Source organism: Petaurus breviceps, unplaced genomic scaffold (assembly GCF_028583685.1).
Source record: "Petaurus breviceps papuanus isolate PSGF00001 unplaced genomic scaffold, PetGlider_PUasm1.0 90792, whole genome shotgun sequence".
Classification (NCBI taxonomy): Eukaryota; Metazoa; Chordata; class Mammalia; order Diprotodontia; family Petauridae; genus Petaurus; species Petaurus breviceps.
The window spans coordinates 17,257,564-17,263,563 of record NW_027187347.1 but is presented as its reverse complement, the minus strand read 5'-3'; the positions used below and the strand labels follow the sequence as shown (position 1 = coordinate 17,263,563).

Genomic DNA, 6,000 nt, shown 5'->3' with positions numbered 1-6,000 from the left:
ATTTTCATTGTGAGCATTTACAACCCAGAAACTGTCAATCCCTACCAATCTGGCATGATTTATGGCTTTATTGATTGTTCAGACTTAAGAAAGTGAAGGAGAAAATGTTAATGGTGCAAATTAAATTTAGACTTGCATCCCATGAACGTTTTTTTTCAGAGAGCCATTGTTAAACATTTACCAGCTTTGTCTGCCTTTATGTAAAATGCCCTTTATCAGGCCTCATCTCCAAAATATATAGAGAATTGAGTCAAATCTATAAGAATCCAAGTCATTCCCCAATTGATAAATGGCCAAAGGATATGAACAGACAATTTTCAGAGGTAGAAATTAAAGATATCTAGAAGCATATGAAAAAATGCTCTAAATCACTATTGATTAGAGAAATGCAAATCAAAACATTTCTGAGGTACCACATCTAACCAGTCAGATTGGCTTAAGATGACAAAACAGGAAAATGACAAATGCTGGAGTTGTGAACTGATTCAACCATTCTGGAGAGCAATCTGGAACTATGCTCAAAGGGCTATAAATAATTGCATACCCTTTGACCCAGGAATACCACTTCTAGGGTTGTATCCCAAAGAGATCATAGAAATGGGAGGAGGACCCATATGTACAAAAATATTTATAGCAGCTCTTTTTGTGGTGGCAAAGAATTGGAAATTAAGAGGATGCCCATCAATTGGGGTATGGCTAAACAAGTTATGGCATACGAATGTAATGGAATATTATTGTGCTGTAAGAAATGAGGAACAGATGGGCTTCATATTTACCTGGAGAGACTTATACAAACTGATGCTGAGTGAGAAGAGCAGAACTAGGAGAAATTTGTGCACAATTACGGACACAACGTATGTGTGATGACCAGCTTTGATAGACTGGACTCTTCTCAGCAATGCAAGGTTTTAAGACAACTCCAAAAGACTCATGATGGAAGGCGATGTCTACATTCAGAGAAAGAACTAGAAAGAAAAGAGTTCGAATGCAGACTGAAGCAAACTACCTGCTCTCTTTCTTTTTCTTGTTTGGTTTTGTTTCCTCTTTCCCATTGTTTATTCCATTGGTTACAATCCTTCTTTACAACCTGACTAATGTCTAATGTGAAAGTATTTGCAGATCCTATACTTGACTTGATTGCATGCTGCCATGGTTGGGGAGGGGGACCCGAGTGAGGGGCAGAAAATTTGAAACTCTAGGGATTGTGGAACTGAATCTTGTAAACTAAAAGTAAACAAACAAATTAATAAAGACAAAAAAATAAAAGCTCTATACCCAAGGCAGAATAAACAAACGAACAAAAAAACAAAAGCCCTTTATCAAGGACTTGGCCTAAGTGTTATTGCCCAGCTACAATGAAGGTAGGCAGATCCAACACTTCCAGACTTCTTTCTTTTTTTCCTCCTCCCATATTTTATTTTTATTTTTTCCAATTACATGCCAAGATGGTTCTCAACATTCATTTTTTAATAAAATTTTGAGTTCCAAAATTTTTTCCCTCCCTCCTCTCCTCCCTTCCCAAGACAACAAGAAATCTGATACAGGTTATACATGTACAATCATGTTAAACATATTTCCACATTACTCATGTTGTGAAAGAATAACAGAAAAAAAGGGAAAAACCACGAAAATCGAAAAACGAATAAAAATGTGAAAATAGTATTCTTTGATCTGTATTCAGACTCCATAGTAACCAACCGTTCTGCAGGAGGACTTAACTGGTTCCTTCATCTGCTAATACCTTCCTCTCAGATTTTTTTCCATATGACTTGGAATCAAGAAAACTTGAGTTCAAATCTGGTCCCAGCCTCTTACTACATGTGTGATCACACAAGTCACTTAGCTAAGCTTCAGTTTTTTGTTTTATCAGTAAAATAGTGATAATTATAGCAGCTACCTTGCACAGTTTCGAGAATTCAGTGAGATAACTTGTGTAAAGTGCTTTGCAAACCTAAAAATGTCATATAAACAGGAGCTGTTATTGTTTTATTTCTTGTAGCTATTATTTGTTTCCTCCATTACAAAGAAAAGTTGTTGAGGACAAAGACTGTGTTGCCCCTTTCTTTGTATCTCTAGTACTTAACACAGCGCCTGCCGCATAGTAAGCACGCCATAAATGGGTGACTGGCTACTAAATGCTTATTGACGGTCTGACTGACTGATCCTGCAGGTGCTCAGGTGTTTCCCTAAGGAGGGCGCTGCAGCTGCCACTAAGGTTGGGACTGCAAAGGTAGGGAGGGAGCAAAAGATGGCCCCGCCTCACACTGACTGCCTCGTAGGAGGAGGAGGAGCAGCCGGAGGAGGGAGGGGCAGAAGGGGATATCTGGCCGGGCTTGGAGGCGGGGTCCCAGACCGAGCTGCCCCCTCCTCTCAGCCTCTCTACTTCCCCTCGCGGGCCCTGGCTCCACCCGAGGGAGTCGTAGCTGCCTCTGCCTGGTGAGTCTGAGCTCCAGGCCGGCACCTCGGGTATTACACTGGGAGGTTAGAGACGTAGGACGCGGGCGACAGGGGTCTGGCCTGGGAAGAAGGGGCGTGGGAGGATGCAGATGCCCAGAAGAGCTTGGGGAGAGGACAGGGCGCGTTGGGCTGGGGAAAGAGGGATGCTGCGGCAGGTTCTCAACCTAGGTACCAGGAGGCAGACTGGAGGCCTGGGGACAGATATGCCACTGGCGGGCGGGGCCACGGATGGAGGCAGAGTTTGGAGCCCGTGGTCCTTGGGGGCGGAGGGGGGGGAGAGTGGAGGCAGGGCTCGGGCGCAGAAAGCGAAAACCGAGGATTGGTGCCGGATTTTTGATGGACATCCCTGGGGCGCCATTACAGACCCCCACCCCCATCTCAGTCAACTCTCAGCTGAGTTTCTTTTTGTTTCTGCGCTGCCAAAGGGTAAGGTGGGAGGGAAAGTAGTCTAAAGCCCTCTCCGATTTACGAGGGTTAACCCCAGGCCTCCGAGAAAGCTTATAATCTGCTTGTGGACTACTCTGGGTGCAGTGAATTGAAGCAAGCACTACAGCTGTGGGCTGACCCTTTTCAAAGTTTGAAGGAAGCAAAGAGTAAGGTATCCTTTTTAGCTTTTCTCATTGCTATTTAAAAGCTCCCCCCGCCCCTCCACACGCACACAAGGGATTGATTCAAGGCTTCCCAGTCTCAGGAACCTGTCTTTTGAGTTGAATTTTGAAAGATCGTAGAATTTCAACAGATGGGGTTATGAGCTGTTCATTCACAGCCTTTAAGGGTATGTGAGCAGAGGCAGGTAGGCAAAGATTTGAGAAAGCAGAGACTTTTGGGGAAAGGGATGTAGTAGGTTGCTTGGAGACACTGGTTTTACTAGGAGATGAGGTTGGATAGGTAGACAGACCAGCATTAGAATGTGCGGTGTGTATTTACCGGATATTCTGCTCGGTGCTTGCATTTCTGGTTTCTAGACCTACTAGTGACTTTGGAGAACTCAATTATCCCGGTATCTTCCTCCGCACGCTGCAGTATTTTGCACATAATGAGACTGGGTGAATGGTGATTGAATTACTGAATGTTATGCAGGCCGGGGCCCTAGGTCCTTTCCCCTGGTCAGTGACACGTTTGAGGCAGGCTCCTGACCACTGAGATCTAGCCTGGTGGAACTTGGGGCTACTCTTTCCTTCCTGGTCCTTATAAGTACTCCCCATTTTCAGTGCCTTATGATAGATCACATCTGACTAGGAATAGTTCAGGGATGGGGAACTTGGGGCCTCGAGGTCACATGTGGCCCTCTAGATCCTCAAGTGCAGCCCTTTGATGGAATGCAATTCTGTGAAGTTCGGATTCAGTGCTTGAGACCTTAGAGGGCCACATGTAGCCTCCGGATGCCGGTTCCCCACCCCTGGTTTAGGTTCACTACCGTAGTTTCAGTTGTTGATTGGTCAGTAACCTTCCCATGTAAATAGCCAGAATTTCACGTTCAATTCTCTCTTACTCATTTATTGTTCAAAGGTTTATTGTGTACGTACAAATTTTTTTGCTAGGTTATGGGGGGGGGAGATGGAGAGAAAAGGGCATTCCTTTAGCAAACTTTAAGAATAAACTGGGCATCATTTTAAATTATTTCTTTGAGGTGATGGGCACAATTGTAATTGATACCTTTTATGAGTTCTTCCCCACCCCCTTCCATTGGGCAAAGAGGACCAATAACTAGCTGACTTATAGGAAAGGAGACAATATTAAGATGGGTACAACCAAAATGTCACAAGGATTAAGAAAAGAGAGAAATCACTTTTATTCATTCTGTAAGAATTTATTAAACTCCAACTGTATACCAGGCACAAGGGACACACAGAAAAAATGAAGCCTCTGTTTTCAAGGATCTTATGTTCTTTTTAGGATGAATCATCATGTAGGTAGATCAGTAAATATAAAATATATGCAAAATTATTCACCATTATTTAATCATCATCACAAATGTCAATAATAGTGTATAATTAAAAGATGTGGGGGCAATAATCTTGGAGTCAGGAGACATATATTAAAATGTAAGCTCCTAAAATAGTTGTATGACCTTGACTGGCAACTTCCTTCACATCTCTGAACCTCATCTTTTTACCATAGGATGGGAATAATAATTATTTGGTACTACTTACTTTACAGAATTTTTGTGACTTAAGTGCTCTGTAAACCTTAAAGTGATATTTATATAAACATAAATATGTGGAAGGACACTGAATAAGTTCAATTACCACTCTCAAAGGAACATGCTGGAGTTCAAATCCATGTACATGCAGCTGATTATTAAATTTTCAGTGTGAGCATTTTCCCTTAGGAAATCAGCAAACTCGATTTATTTATTTTTCTTGATTATCTAGATTTAAGAAAGTGAGGGAGAAAATGTAAGTAACAAAGAAAAACAGCTGGGCAGCTAGGTGGAACAGTGTATTGCAACAGCCCTGGAGTCTGGAGGATTTGAGTTCAAAATCCAGCCTCTTACACTTACTAGCTGTGTGACTGGGGCAAGGTACTTAACCCCTTTGCATCAAAAAAAAAGAAAGTGTAAGAACACAGATTAAATTTAAAAGGGTACTCTGTGGATATTTCTCCCTGGAGAATTAGTAATTAAATATTTACCAGCACATTCCAAGCTCAGTTTCCTCTCCTGCCAACTGAAGGAGTTTTACTAGATGATTCTCTAGGCTCCTTCCAGCTCTGACATACAGTCACTCCACAAGGAATATAGAATGTAGGAATAATCAGCACCCAAAGTCTACCAGAAACCTGGAAGCCTTCCTGACTAAGAATGACTTTAAGATTATAAACTGAGGCATAAGGTACATTGGAAATGGTGCTGGGGGAGTTTTTGCTTGAAGGAAGACAATGGATGGGTAATTTTTGAGCATTTGAGGGATAGATCTGGTCTGGGAGTGCAGTTAGGACAGGTGACATAAATGTATGCTTGACCTGGCTATCTACACAGAAAAGACTAAATGACAGAAGAAATGTCTATTACTCAGATTCACATATATTTGAATGGAAAACCTGTAGAGTTTGTTCATCTGTACATATTTCTTGAACAAACAGCACAAATAGAATATGAGTTGAGCCCAGAGGAGGAGAAATAATGAAAAAGCATTTATTAAGCACTTAACTATATGCCTGACACTATACTAAGGACTGGGGATACAAAAAACAAGCGAGCAAGACAGTCCCTGCCTTCAGGAAGCTTACAGTCTAAGAGTGGAATACAACACATATGAGAGATGCCAGAATTGGAGGAAAGGTGAACCAAAGGTTTGGAAATAGCCTAGGTCACAGGGGTGGGGAATTTGTGGCCCTGAGGCCACATGTGGTCTTCTATGCCCTTGGGTATGGCCTTTTGACTGAGTCCAAGCTTTATTGAACAAATCCTTTTATTAAGGGGATTTGTTCTGTGAAATTTGAATTCAGGCAAAGGGCTCCACTTGAGGACCTAGAGGGCCACATGTGGTCTCAAGGCTGCAGGTTCCCCACCCCTGGCCTAGGACATGCTGGCTTATATGG

At 42.3% G+C, this 6,000-nt stretch overlaps 1 protein-coding gene across 2 annotated transcripts in view; it reads left to right on the top strand.

Annotated features, from left to right (window-relative positions):
- The first annotated feature begins 2,299 nt into the window (after positions 1-2,299).
- Positions 2,300-6,000, top strand: part of B4GALT4 (beta-1,4-galactosyltransferase 4) — a 42,216-nt gene continuing 38,515 nt past the window's right edge. The window contains exon 1 of one of the 2 annotated variants that reach the window (XM_069069971.1): positions 2,300-2,436. The gene's annotated coding sequence lies outside the window, so the exon portion shown is untranslated. The remainder of the gene's footprint in view (positions 2,437-6,000) is intronic. The other variant, XM_069069972.1, reaches the window with a different exon arrangement.